This window comes from Bombina bombina, chromosome 1, assembly GCF_027579735.1.
Source record: "Bombina bombina isolate aBomBom1 chromosome 1, aBomBom1.pri, whole genome shotgun sequence".
Lineage (NCBI taxonomy): Eukaryota > Metazoa > Chordata > Amphibia > Anura > Bombinatoridae > Bombina > Bombina bombina.
Genome location: NC_069499.1, coordinates 1,291,367,063 through 1,291,382,456, shown reverse-complemented (window position 1 = coordinate 1,291,382,456; position 15,394 = coordinate 1,291,367,063).

Here is a 15,394-nt window from a genome sequence, read left to right as displayed (position 1 = left end):
TGTGTTCCACTGTCAGCTGCAGTTTAGTCTGCCATCCTGTGTTCCACTGTCAGCTGCAGTTTAGTCTGCCATCCTGTGTTCCACTGTCAGCTGCAGTTAAGTCTGCCCTCCTGTGTTCCACTGTTATCTGCAGTTTAGTCTGCCCTCCTGTGTTCCACCATCTACAGTTTAGTCTGCCATCCTGTGTTCCACTGTCATCTGCAGTTTAGTCTGCCATCCTGTATTCCTAGGCTTACCAGAAGTCCCACTTTTACTGGGATTGTCCCGGTTTGGAGGAGCTGTCCCAGTGTCCCACCCAGTTGTTCATTCTGTCCCAGTAGGGTTGCCACCTCCAGGTTTCAAATCATGTGTCCGGTTCTCAGACCATCTGAAACCCAGACACATTATTCAAAATGACGGGACTGTGGCTCTCCAGCATAGTTGGATGCTGGTACTTTGTTACATACAGCCCTGCTTAGCTTAACGTTCGTGTCCTTCAAAGTTTACATTTAGTAATACAGGCTGAGTGAGCAGCATAGGGTTTTTTTTTTATTTTGTAGTACCACTTGGTTTATTTTTCTAAACATTTAACAACCCCCCCGACCCCTGGTGACATTGCCGGTAATACACCTTTAGGGGAATCATATGGGTATGACTAGGAAGTACAGACAGGTAGGATTTTTGGCCTGGATCTTGCTTTACTTCATGCAGGATAGCATTTTGGCTATAATCTTCCTGCATTATGGTATAGAGTAGCCTCTTAAACAGCTTTAGCAGGTACATGTTTCTTTTTTACTTTCATTCAATGTTGTATTTATGCCTTATCAGTATTTGGCTCTGTTCCTTAATTAGACACATAAAACACATATTACACTGCAGATATTAAATTGTGAAATTGATAATTATGAAAGTGATAATTATGCTTGATGTTTGGCATTATTTAGAATCTGAGATTTAGATTAATGATTTATTTGCGATGACAACGTAATGGTGCCTTTTTCACTAGGGGGTGGTGTTATGGTCTATTTAAACTGTGTGATTCACTTGTTTGACTGAGGAAGGGTAGAGTATCCACAAAACAGTACACACATAAAAGCTACTACTTTAAAAGGACCGGTAATTGCCACGCCCCCTTGACCACACCCCCACTAGCACCGCACCAGGTGGTCCCAGTTTAACCTCTAAAAATTATGGTAAGCCTATGTATTCCACTGTCAGCTGCAGTTTAGTCTGCCCTCCTGTGTTCCACTGTCATCTGCAGTTAAGTCTGCCCCCCTGTGTTCCACTGTCAGCTGCAGTTTAGTCTGCCCTCCTGTGTTCCACTGTCAGCTGCAGTTTAGTCTGCCATCCTGTGTTCCACTGTCATCTGCAGTTTAGTCTGCCCTCCTGTGTTCCACTGTCATCTGCAGTTTAGTCTGCCCTCCTGTGTTCCACTGTCATCTGCAGTTTAGTCTGCCCTCCTGTGTTCCACTGTCAGCTGCAGTTTAGTCTGCCATCCTGTGTTCCACCATCTACAGTTTAGTCTGCCATCCTGTGTTCCACTGTCATCTGCAGTTTAGTCTGCCATCCTGTATTCCACTGTCAGCTGCAGTTTAGTCTGCCCTCCTGTGTTCCACTGTCATCTGCAGTTTAGTCTGCCCTCCTGTGTTCCACTGTCAGCTGCAGTTTAGTCTGCCCTCCTGTGTTCCACTGTCAGCTGCAGTTTAGTCTGCCCTCCTGTGTTCCACTGTCAGCTGCAGTTTAGTCTGCCATCCTGTGTTCCACTGTCATCTGCAGTTTAGTCTGCCCTCCTGTGTTCCACTGTCAGCTGCAGTTTAGTCTGCCATCCTGTGTTCCACTGTCAGCTGCAGTTTAGTCTGCCCTCCTGTGTTCCACTGTCAGCTGCAGTTTATTCTGCCCTCTTGTGTTCCACTGTTATCTGCAGTTTAGTCTGCCCCCCTGTGTTCCACTGTCATCTGCAGTTAAGTCTGCCCCCGTGTTCCACTGTCAGCTGCAGTTTAGTCTGCCATCCTGTGTTCCACCATCTACAGTTTAGTCTGCCATCCTGTGTTCCACTGTCATCTGCAGTTTAGTCTGCCATCCTGTATTCCACTGTCAGCTGCAGTTTAGTCTGCCCTCCTGTGTTCCACTGTCATCTGCAGTTAAGTCTGCCCCCGTGTTCCACTGTCAGCTGCAGTTTAGTCTGCCATCCTGTGTTCCACTGTCATCTGCAGTTTAGTCTGCCCTCCTGTGTTCCACTGTCAGCTGCAGTTTAGTCTGCCATCCTGTGTTCCACTGTCATATGCAGTTTAGTCTGCCCTCCTGTGTTCCACTGTCAGCTGCAGTTTAGTCTGCCCTCCTATGTTCCACTGTCAGCTGTAGTTTAGTCTGCCCTCCTGTGTTCCACTGTCAGCTGCAGTTTAGTCTGCCCTCTTGTGTTCCACTGTTATCTGCAGTTTAGTCTGCCCCCCTGTGTTCCACTGTCAGCTGCAGTTTATTTAGTCTGCCATCCAGTGTTCCACTGTCAGCTGCAGTTAAGTCTGCCATCCTGTGTTGCACTGTCATCTGCAGTTTAGTTTGGACTCCTGTGTTCCACTGTCATCTGCAGTTTAGTCTTCCCCCGTGTTGCACTGTCAGCTGCAGTTTAGTCTGCCCCCGTGTTCCACTGTCAGCTGCAGTTAAGTCTGCCATCCTGTGTTCCACTGTCAGCTGCTGCTTCACCACAGATATCTATTCTAAGTTACTGCATTTCTGTATCAGCTGCAGCTTATCCAGTGCCTTCCTTTGTAGCTGTATCAATAGCAGCTCTACTACTGGACTACCAGCTTACAAATATTCATGTTTTCTTACAGTTGCTTGCTATACTTACTTGTGTTTTAATGGAGCTCTACATCTGGGCTCAATCACCCCAAACTACTCCGAAGCACGACAACAAGGAGGTTGAATTAATCTTTTTTTTCTTTCGTGAAATGATGATGGTCCACAGTCCTCCATAACTTATGACATATATTTCCCACTACTAGGAAGAGGACAAGAACCCATATCAGAGCTTAAAAATCCCTATTACATAATCTTAATGTAGGCAGTGCTTTGAAGTGTGATCCCCAAGCTACGTAAAGGGACAGTCAAGTCCAAAAATTTTTTCCCATGATTTAAATAGAGCATGCAATTTTAAACAACTTCCCAATTTACTTTTATCACCAATTTTGCTTTGTTCTCTTGGTATTCTTAGTTGAAAGCTAAACCTAGGAGGTTCATATGCTAATTTCTTAGACCTTGAAGACTGCCTCTAATCTGAATACATTTTGACCACTAGAGGGCATTAGTTCACATGTTTCATATAGATAACATTGAGCTCATGCACGTAAAGTGACCTAGGAGTGAGCACTGATTGGCTAAACTGCATGTCTGTCAAAAGAACTGAAATAAGGGGGCAGTCAGCAGAAGCTTAGATACAAGATAATTACAGAGGTAAAACGTGTGTTGGTTATGCAAAACTGGGGAATGGTAATAAAGGGATTATCTTTCTTTTTAAACAACAAAAATTCTGGTGTTGACTGTCCCTTTAAGATTTCAGACTAACTTCTAGTTTCTTTATTCACTACTCTGTGACTCACAAGGGGCAGAAAGCTACTAAGGTAGCGTTGGCCTCTTGGCTCAAAAAAGTGATTTACAAGGCTTACTTGAAGGCGGGAAAGTCATCTCCTAAGCGTATTACAGCAGTTGAAACATCTTGGGTTTTTATGCATCATTGGAGCAGATTTGCAAGTGTGCAACATGATCTTCTCTGCGTACTTTTAAAAGATTTTATCCCTCTAAAGTTTTGCAGATCCTGCTTTGTCTTTCCTACCTATATATTTCCTATTTTCTACTTGGCTATATGCTAAACTAAGAAAGAGATGGGAGGTGGGAGGGATTTTAAGCTCTGACCTGGGTTCTTGACCTCCTCCCATTTGCAGGAAATATATCCCATGTTCTGAAGGACTGTGGACCATCATCATTCCAAAAGAAAATAATTTATCAGGCAAGTATAAATTTAGTTTTAATGGCATAAAATTTTTTGAGATATGTGCATATCATAAAAGGGCTAATTAAGTAAAAAATCGTTTGCATAAAAAAATGGTTTAAAAATTTCTGGCAAGTATTTTAAAATAAATGTCAAAATATAAGCAAAATTAGTTACATAGACATGATGTCTGGAGTAATCTGATCCACCCCCCCATATCGGTGTTTAGCATCAGAAACACAGGCATTGTATTTCAACTGAGTTCACAGCTGCTTATTTGCTTCTAGGCATGCTCCAGCAGATGAGTGTTAAAAAAAGTAAATTTATGCTTACCTGATAAATTAATTTCTTCTATGGTACGACAAGTCCACGGATTCATCCTTTACTTGTGGGATATTATCCTCCTGCTAACAGGAAGTGGCAAAGAGCACCACAGCAGAGCTGTCTATATAGCTCCTCCCTTAGCTCCACCCCCCAGTCATTCGACCGAAGGTACAGGAAGAAAAAGGAGAAACTAAAAGGTGCAGAGGTGACTGAAGTTTAAAATAAAAAAATATAATCTGTCTTAAAATGACAGGGCGGGCCGTGGACTTGTCGTACCATAGAAGAAATTAATTTATCAGGTAAGAATAAATTTACTTTTCTTCTATAAGGTACGACGAGTCCACGGATTCATCCTTTACTTGTGGGATACAATACCAAAGCTACAGGACACAGATGAACGGGAGGGACAAGACCGATGGTTAAACAGAAGGCACCACTGCTTGAAGAACTTTTCTCCTAAAAAAAGCCTCCAAAGAAGCAAAAGTATCAAATTTGTAACATTTGGAAAAGGTATGAAGTGAAGACCAAGTCGCAGCCTTACAAATCTGTTCAACATAAGCATCATTTTTAAAAGCCCATGTGGAAGCCACCACTCTAGTAGAGTGAGCTGTAATCCTTTCAGGAGGCTGCTGTCCAGCAGTCTCGTATGCCAAACGGATGATGCTTTTCAGCCAAAAAGAAAGAGAGGTAGCCGTAGCTTTTTGACCTCTACGTTTTCCAGAATAGACAACAAACAAAGAAGATGTTTGACGGAAATCTTTGATTGCTTGTAAGTAAAACTTCAAAGCACGAACCACGTCCAAGTTGTGCAACAGACGCTCCTTCTTAGAGGAAGGATTAGGACACAGAAAAGGAACAACAATTTCCTGATTGATATTCCTATTAGTAACAACCTTAGGAAGGAATCCAGGTTTGGTAGGCAAAACCACCTTATCAGCATGGAAAACAAGATAATGCGAGTTGCATTGCAACGCAGATAGTTCAAAAACTCTTTGAGCCGAAGAGATAGCAACTAAAAACAGAACTTTCCAAGATAGCAGCTTAATATCTATGGAATGCATAGGTTCAAACGGAACCCCTTGAAGAACTTTAAGAACTAAATTCAGACTCCATGGCGGAGCAACAGGTTTAAACACAGGCTTGATTCTAACTAAAGCCTGACAGAACGACTGAACGTCTGGAACATCTGCCAGACGCTTGTGCAGAAGAATTGATAAAGCAGATATCTGTCCCTTTAAGGAACTAGCTGATAGCCCCTTCTCCAATCCTTCTTGGAGAAAGGACAAAATCCTAGGAATCCTGATCCTCTCCATGAGTAGCCTTTGGATTTGCACCAATAAAGATATTTACGCCATATCTTATGATAAATTTTCCTAGTGACAGGCTTTCGAGCCTGAATCAAGGTATCTATGACCGACTCATAGAGAAACCCCGCTTGGATAAAATCAAGCGTTCAATCTTCAAGCAGTCAGCCGCAGAGAAACTAGATTTGGATGCTGGAACGGACCTTGAATCAGAAGGTCCTGTCTCAGTGGCAGAGTCCATGGTGGAAGAGATGACATGTCAACCAGGTCTGCATACCAAGTCCTGCGTGGCCACGCAGGTGCTAGCAAAATCACCGAAGCTCTCTCCTGTTTGATTCTGGCAATCAGACGAGGAAGGAGAGGAAATGGTGGAAACACGTAAGTCAGGTTGAACGACCAGGGTACTGCTAGAGCATCCATCAGTACTGCCTGAGGATCCCTTGACCTGGACCCAAAACAAGGAAGTTTGGCGTTCTGACGAGACGCCATCAGATCCAATTCTGGTGTGACCCATTGCTGAATCAATTGTGCAAACACCTCCGGATGGAGTTCCCACTCCCCCGGATGAAAGTCTGACGACTTAGAAAATCCGCTTCCCAGTTCTCCACTCCTGGGATATAGATTGCGGATAGATGGCAAGAGTGAGTCTCTGCCCATCGAATTATTTTGGTAACCTCTATCATCGCTAGAGAACTCTTTGTTCCCCCCTGATGATTGATATATGCTACAGTCGTGATATTGTCCGACTGGAATCTTATGAATCTAGCCAAAGCCAGCTGAGGCCACTCCTGAAGCGCGTTGAATATCACTCTCAGTTCTAGAATATTTATCGGGAGGAGAGCCTACTCCTGAGTCCACAAACCCTGTGCATTCAGGGAATTCCAGACTGCACCCCAGCCCAATAGGCTGGTGTCCGTCGTCACTATGACCCATGCTGGCCTGCGGAAACACATTCCCTGGGACAGATGATCCTGTGACAACCACCAAAGAAGAGAGTCTCTGGTCTCTTGATCCAGATTTATCTGAGGAGATAAATCTGCATAATCCCCATTCCACTGTTTGAGCATGCATAGTTGCAGTGGCCTGAGATGCAAGTGAGCAAACGGAACTATGTCCATTGCCGCTACCATTAGTCCGATTACCTCCATACACTGAGCCACTGACAGCCGAGGAATGGAATGAAGAGCTCGGCAGGTGGTTAAAATCTTTGATTTCCTGACTTCCTTCAGAAAAATGTTCATGTCCACCGAATCTATCAGAGTTCCCAGGAATGGAACTCTTGTGAGAGGGATAAGTGAACTCTTTTTTGCGTTCACCTTCCACCCGTGAGATCATAGAAAAGCCAACACGATGTCCGTGTGAGATTTGGCTAGTTGGTAAGTCGACGCCGGAATTAAGATATCAGCCAGATAAGGCGCCACTGCTATGCCCCGCGGCCTTAGAACCGCCAGAAGGGACCCTAGCACCTTTGTGAAAATTCTGGGAGCTGTGGCCAACCCGAAGGGAAGAGCCACAAACTGGTAATGCTTGTCCAGAAAGGCGAACCTGAGGAACTGGTGATGATCTTTGTGGATGTGTAGATATGCATCCTTTAAGTCCACGGTGGTCATATATTGACCCTCCTGGATCATTGGTAAAATAGTCCGAATGGTCTCCATCTTGAAGGCTGGGACTCTGAGGAATTTGTTTAGGATCTTGAGATCTAAAATTGGTCTGAAGGTTCCCTCTTTTTTGGGAACCACAACCAGATTGGAGTAGAACCCCTGCCCCTGTTTTGTTTTCGGAACTGGGCAGATAACTCCCATTGTATATAGGTCTTCTACACAGCGTAAGAACGCCTCTTTTTTTATCTGGTTTACAGACAATTGAGAAAGATGGAATCTCCCCCTTGGAGGAGAATCTTTGAAATCTAGAAGATACCCCTGGGTTACGATTTCTAAAGCCCAGGAGCCCTGAACGTCTCTTGCCCAAGCCTGAGCAAAGAGAGAAAGTCTGCCCCCTACTAGATCCGGTTCCGGATCGGGGGCTACCCCTTCATGCTGTCTTGGTGGCAGCAGAAGGCTTCTTGCCCTGTTTACCTTTGTTCCAAGTCTGGTTAGGTCTCCAGACTGACTTGGATTGAGCAAAATTCCCCTCTTGCTTTGCAGCAGGGGAAGAGGTAGAGGGACCACCTTTGAAGTTTCAAAAGGAACGAAAATTATTTTGTTTGGTCCTCATCTTATTTGTCTTATCCTGAGGAAGGGCATGGCCTTTCCCTCCAGTGATGTCTGAAATGATCTCTTTCAGTTCAGGCCCGAATAGGGTCTTACCCTTGAAAGGGATGGCTAAAAGCTTAGATTTTGATGACACATCAGCAGACCAGGACTTAAGCCATAACGCTCTACGCGCTAAAATGGCAAAACCTGAATTCTTTGCCGCTAATTTAGCCAGTTGAAAAGCGGCATCTGTAATGAAAGAATTAGCTAACTTGAGAGCCCTAATTCTATCCAAAATATCATCTAATGGGGTCTCAACCTGAAGAGCCTCCTCCAGAGCCTCGAACCAAAAAGCATCGGATATGGCTAATAAAGCGTCAGAGGGCTCAGCATTTGTTCTCACACTAGACCTACTGCGCTTCCCCTGCAACCCAGGCAGCTTAGATAAAACCTCTGTGAGGGTAGTATTCATAACTGCGGCCATATCTTGCAGGGTGAAATAATTAGACGCACTAGAAGTACTTGGCGTCGCTTGTGCGGGCGTTAATGGTTGTGACACATGGGGAGAATTAGATGGCATAACTTGATTCCCTTCTGACTGAGAATCATCCTGCGACAAATTTTTAGTAGCTAAAATATGTTCTTTGCAATTTATTGACCTTTCAGTGCATGAGGGACACATTATAAGTGGGGGTTCCACAATGGCTTCTAAACATATTGAACAATGACTTTCCTCCATGTCAGACATGTTGAACAGGCTAGTAATGACTACAAACAAGCATGAAAATACTTTATTTAGTGAAAAAAACAACAATCTTAAAAAACGGTACTGCGCCTTTAACCCCTTAACGACTGAGGACGTGCAGGGTACGTCCTCAGAAAAAAGGCAGTTAATGCCTGAGAACGTACCCTGCACGTCCTCAGTGTGGAAAGCAGCTGGAAGCGATCCTGCTCGCTTCCAGCTGCTTTCCGGTTATTGCAGTGATGCCTCGATATGGAGGCATCCTGCAATAACGTTTTTAAGTAATCCGGTGCAGAGAGAGCCACTCTGTGGCCCTCTCTGCACCGGAGATCGGTGGCTACCTGCGTTGGTGGGTGGGAGCCGGACCGGGAGGCGGGTGGCGGCCATCGATGGCCATGTGGATGTGAAGGGGGGCGGGATCGTGGGCGGGGGTGGCTGGGGGCGCGCACGGGCGCGCGCGCGTGCACGGTAGGGTGGGGGCGGGCGCGTGCACGGGGAGGGAGCGGGTGGGAACCGCTACACTACAGAAAATGGGAAATAAAAAATATATCAAAAATGTCAAACAAAAATGTCAAACAATAAGCAAGGTGGTGGGGGTTAGTCTGTGGGGGGTGGGGGGGGGGGAAGCTACACTACAGAAAAAAAACAAAAAAAACAAAAAAAAAGCATTTTTTTATTGTAAACTGGGTACTGGCAGACAGCTGCCAGTACCCAAGATGGCCCCCAATAAGGCAGAGGGGAGGGTTAGAGAGCGGTTTTGGGGGGGATCAGGGAGGTTGGGGGCTAAGGGGGGGATCCTACACAGTAGCATATGTAAATATGCTAAAAAAAAATTCATTTTTTTTTAAAAACCCTTTTATTTTAGTACTGGCAGACTTTCTGCCAGTACTTAAGATGGCGGGGACAATTGTGGGGTGGGGGAGGGAAGGGAGCTGTTTGGGAGGGATCAGGGGGTGGGATGTGTCAGATGGGAGGCTGATCTCTACACTAAAGCTAAAATTAACCCTGCAAGCTCACTACAAACTCCCTAATTAACCCTTTCACTGCTAGCCATAATACACGTGTGAGGCGCAACAGGATTTAGTGGCCTTCTAATTACCAGAAAGCAACGCCAAAGTCATATATGTCTGCTATTTCTGAACAAAGGGGATCCCAGACAAGCATTTACAACCATTTGTGCCATAATTGCACAAGCTGTTTGTAAATGATTTCAGTGAGAAACCTAAAATTGTGAAAAATTTTACGTTTTTTTTAATTTGATCGCATTTGGCGGTGAAATGGTGGCATGAAATATACCAAAATGTGCCTAGATCAATACTTGGGGTTGTCTACTACACTACACTAAAGCTAAAATTAACCCTACAAGCTCCCTAAAATCTCCCTAATTAACCCCTTAACTGCTGGGCATGATACACTTGTGGTGCGCAGTGGCATTTAGCGGCCTTCTAATTACCAAAAAGCAACGCCAAAGCCATATATGTGTGCTATTTCTGAACAAAGGGGATCCCAGAGAAGAATTTACAACCATTTATGCCATAATTGCACAAGCTGTTTGTAAATGATTTCAGTGAGAAACCTAAAGTTTGTGAAAAAATTTGTGAAAAAGTGAACAATTTTTTGTATTTGATCGCATTTGGCGGTGAAATGGTGGTATGAAATATACCAAAATTGGCCTAGATCAATACTTTGGGATGTCTACAAAAAAAAAATATATACATGTCAAGGGATATTCAGGGATTCCTGAAAGATATCAGTGTTCTAATGTAACTAGCGCTAATTTTGGAAAAAAATGGTTTGGAAATAGCAAAGTGCTACTTATATTTATGGCCCTATAACTTGCAAAAAAAGCAAAGAACATGTAAACATTGGGTATTTCTAAACTCAGGACAAAATTTAGAAACTATTTAGCATGGGTGTTTTTTGGTGGTTTTAGATATGTAACAGATTTTGGGGGTCAAAGTTAGAAAAAGTGTGTTTTTTTCCATTTTTCCTCATATTTTATCATTTTTTTTATAGTAAATTATAAGATATGATGAAAATAATGGTATCTTTAGAAAGTCCATTTAATGGCGAGAAAAACGGTATATAATATGTGTGGGTACAGTAAATGAGTAAGAAGAAAATTACAGCTAAACACAAACACCGCAAAAATGTAAAAATAGCCTTGGTCCCAAACGGACAGAAAATGGAAAAGTGCTCTGGTCACTAAGGGGTTAAGAGAAAAAAAAGCATACACATTCTGCAAAACTGCTTTAAAATGCACCAAATTTTTAAAATTTTTGATAGCAGGCTCAATATGTGAAGTTAAGTTTGCCCCACAAGAAAATTTAACATTTAACCCTTTATTGTGCGAACCGGATTGAATTAAGGCCTAAATCCGGAAAAACACCCCCAGCACCTTGCCACTGCCCTGCTGTGGCGCCTACCTACCCTCAGGGATTGTAAATATGGGGTTAAAGCTTCGATTTGGCCCAAAACATCCACAAGGGCCCTCAGGAGTTGGAGCTTGCTGCTTGCTGAGTGAAAACAACTGCGCATCTGAGGCGCGAAAATAGGCCCGCCCATCTCACTCGATGACTCTACAGCCTCAAAGAACCGCACCAGAGCGGTTTTAAACTAGCCATGTGGGTTCTGAGACCCAAAAAAATAAGCCAAGTGTACCCTCAATAAAGTTGCCCAAAAAACATTATTGCCCACAAAACGTTAACAGCACTCCCAGTTCAGAAAACGTTTGCCCACAAACATTCAAAAACTCAGTGTCAACCATTTTTTAATTAGCCCCTTATGTAAGCTTAGTAATGCCTTTCTATAGCTCTTAGGATTACTGCTTACCCTTACCCTCATGGGGATACTGTCAGCCTTTCTGAAATACACAGTCTATATAGCATGAAAACGTTCCTCACACTGAAGTTTTCCTGTACTCCTCAGCCTCTGTGGGAACAGCATTGGATCTTAGTTACAAATGCTAAGATCATCATCCTCCAGGCAGAAGTCTTCATCCATCTGCTGCCTGAGAGTAAATAGTACACACCGGTACCATTTAAAACAAAAAACTCTTGCTTGAAGAAATTAAAAACTAATATTTTATCACCTCTTTCACTTTACCCTTCCTAGTACTTAGAGTAGGCAAACAGAATGACTGGGGGGTGGAGCTAAGGGAGGAGCTATATAGACAGGTCTGCTGTGGTGCTCTTTGCCACTTCCTATTAGCAGGAGGATAATGAATCCGTGGACTCGTCGTACCTTATAGAAGAAATTGCATTCTACCAAATCAATGGTGGATATAGATGCAGCCATAGAAGGAATTGTGTGGGAAGAGTTAGAGCTGTACATTTCAGAAACTTAAAAGAAAGGGTTAATGGCTAGGCACTGCAGTATACATTTGCAGATAAAGTTATTAAAGTAAAGTACAGTCCTGGCCAAAAGATTTGAGAATGACACAAATATTGATTTTCACAAAGTTTGAGTCCTGGCCAAAAGTTTTGAGAATGACACAAATATTGATTTTCACAAAGTTTGCTGCTTTAGTGTTTTTAGATCTTTTTGTCAGATGTTACTATGGTACTGTATACTGAAGTTTATGCAAATAGTCAATATTTGCAGTGTTGACCCTTCTTTCTCATGACCTCTGCAATTCGCCCTGGCATGCTGTCAATCAACTTCTAGGCCACATCCTGACTGATGGCAGCCCATTTTTGCATAATCAATGCTTGGAGTTTGTCAGAATTTGTGGGGTTTTTTTTTTGTTCAACCGCCTCTTGAGGATTGACAACAACTTCTCAATGGGATTAAGGTTTGGAGAGTTTCCTGGCCATGGACCCAAAATGTTGATGTTTTGTTCCCCAAGCCACTTATTTATCACTTTCGCCTTATGGCAAGGTGCTCCATCATGCTGGAAAAGGCATTGTTCGTCACCAAACTGTTCTTGGATGGTTGGGAGAAGTTGCTCTTGGAGGATATTTTTGTACCATTCTTTATTCAAGGCTGTGTTCTTAGGCAAAATTGTGAATGAGCCCACTCCCTTGGCTGAGAAGCAACCCCACACATGAATGGTCTCAGGATGTTTTACTGTTGGCATGACACAGAACTGATGGTAGCGCTCACCTTTTCTTCTCCGGACGAGGTATTTTCCGGAAGCCCCAAACAATCAGAAAGGGGATTCATCAGAGAAAATGCCTTTCCCCCCGTCCTCAGCAGTCCAATCCCTGTACCTTTTGCAGAATATCAGTCTGTCCCTGATGTTTTTCCTGGAGAGAAGTGGCTTCTTTGCTGCCCTTCTTGACACCAGGACATCCTCCAAAAGTATTCCCCCCACTGTGCGTGCAGATGCACTCACACCTGCCTGCTGCAATTCCTGAGCAAGCTCTGCACTGGTGGTGCCCTGATACCGCAACTGAACCAACTTTAGGAGACGGTCCTGGTGCTTGCTGGGCTTTCTTGGGCACCCTGAAGCCTTCTTCACAATAATTGAACCTCTCTCCTTGATGTTCTTGATGATCTGATAAATGGTTGATTTAGGTGCAATCTTAGAAGCAGCAATATTTTTGCCTGTGAATCCCTTTTTGTGCAAAGCAATGATGACTGCACGTGTTTCCTTGCAGGTAACCATGGTTAACAGAGGAAGAACAATGATTTCAAGCACCACCCTCCTTGTAAAGCTTCCAGTCTGTTAGTCTAACTCAATCAGCATGACAGAGTGGTCTCCAGCCTTGTCCTCGTCAACACTGACAACTGTGTTAACGAGAGAATCACGGACATGATGTCAGCTGGTCCTTTTGTGACAGGGCTGCAATGCAGTGGAAATGTTTTTTTGGGGGATTAAGTTCATTTTCATGGCAAAGAGGGACTTTGCAATTAATTGGAATTGATCTGATTACTCTTCATAATATTTTGGAGTAAATGCAAATTGCCATCATAAAAACTGAGGCAGCAGACTTTGTGAAATTTAATATTGGTGTCATTCTCAAAACTTTTGGCCAAGACTGTACATATTCATATATTTTGTCTCTATCACAACTTGTTTTATATCCCTTTAACTAATGATGCCACTTAAACAATACAAGTTTCATTAGCTTCTACTGATGTAAAATAAATAAATGAAATACTTTTACACAGTTTTTATACATTTTACATATGGGGTAAAATATATAATGTAACCTTATATTTTGATTATCCTCCAAATGAAGGATTTGTGATTAGGAGGTTCATTCATTATTTCTGCATATGAGTCGCATTCCCACTGAATTATTTTTTTTTTTTTGTTTAATAAATCTCATCATCTGCTTGTGTCTGTGCATTGCACATTGTGAATGGATTTGTGCTGTGAGATGAACGCTTACTCTCAGCATGCCTTACCCTGTAGGCCCATCTATATGGATTGGCTGTTGAGTATTTCACCCTCTACCTTTGAAGGGTTGCATATAATTTGGCAGTTTCATTGATCAGAGTTGGAGAAGCGTACTTGTGATCTGTTCCTGGCTCTTTCATACACATGGACAAGTAAGATGAGTTATGGCTGTCATTAGCAGAATTCCTGTTACATTTAGTGTTAGATCAGCAGTAGTGTCCTCATCAGAAACTGGTGCTGTTGACTGTAGAATAAATGAAAAATCTCTTTCACAGGTATAATTGATATTTAGTCATAATGCCAGTGAATTCTTACGCCTTTTACAGATCTACTATATGATGGCTATTTGAGGGTTTATTAGCTTGCAATTGAATAAACAGTCATTAGTTTCCACAAGAAAGATTGTTGATAGAGTCTGATGATACAGACTGATTGGTAACTGTATATTTAGCCAGTCAGTCTTTAATAGTATACAGTTGTATGCAAAAGTTTAGGCACCCCTGACAATTTCCATGATTTTCATTTATAAATAATTGGGTGTTTGGAACATCAATTTCATTTTGATCTATCAAATAACTGAAGGACACAGTAATATTTCAGTAGTGAAATGAGGTTTATTGGATTAACAGAAAATTTGCAATATGCATCAAAACAAAATTAGACAGGTGCATACATTTGGGCACCCTTGTGATTTTGTTGATTTGAATACCTATAACTACCTAGCACTGCTAATTGGAACACACAATTGGTTTGGTGAGCCCATTAAGCCTTGAACGTCATAGACAGGTGCATCCAATCTTGAGAAAAGGTATTTAAGGTGGTCAATTGCAAGTTGTTGTTCTCTTTGACTCTCCTCTGAAGAGTGGCAACATGGGGGCCTCAAAACAACTCTCAAATGACCTGAAAACAAAGATTGTTCAACATTATGGTTTAGGGGAAGGCTACAAAAACAGATTTAAGCTGTCAGTGTCCATTGTGAGGAACATAGTGAGGAAATGGAAGACCACAGGCACAGTTCTTGTTAAGGCCAGAAGTGGCAGGTCAAGTAAAATATTGTAGAGGCAAAGGATGGTGAGAACGGTCAAAAACAGCCCATAGACCACCTCCAAAGACCTACATCATCTTGCTGCAGATGGTGTCACTGTGCATCGTTCAACAATTCAATGCACTTTGCACAAGGAGAAGCTGTATGGGAGAGTGATGCGGAAGAAGCGTTTTCTGCACACATGCCACAAACAGAGTCGCTTGAGGTATGCAAACGCAAGAAGAAGGTGCTGTGGACTGATGAAACAAAGATTGAGTTATTTGGTCATAACAAGGGGCGTTATGCATGGCGGCAAAAGAACACAGCGTTCCAAGACAAACACTTGCTACCCACAGTAAAATTTGGTGGATGTTCCATCATGCTGTGGGGCTGTGTGGCCAGTGCCGGTACTGGGAATCTTGTTAAAATTGAGGGTCGCATGGATTCCACTGAATATCAGCAGATAATTCAGAATAATGTTGAGGAATCAGTCA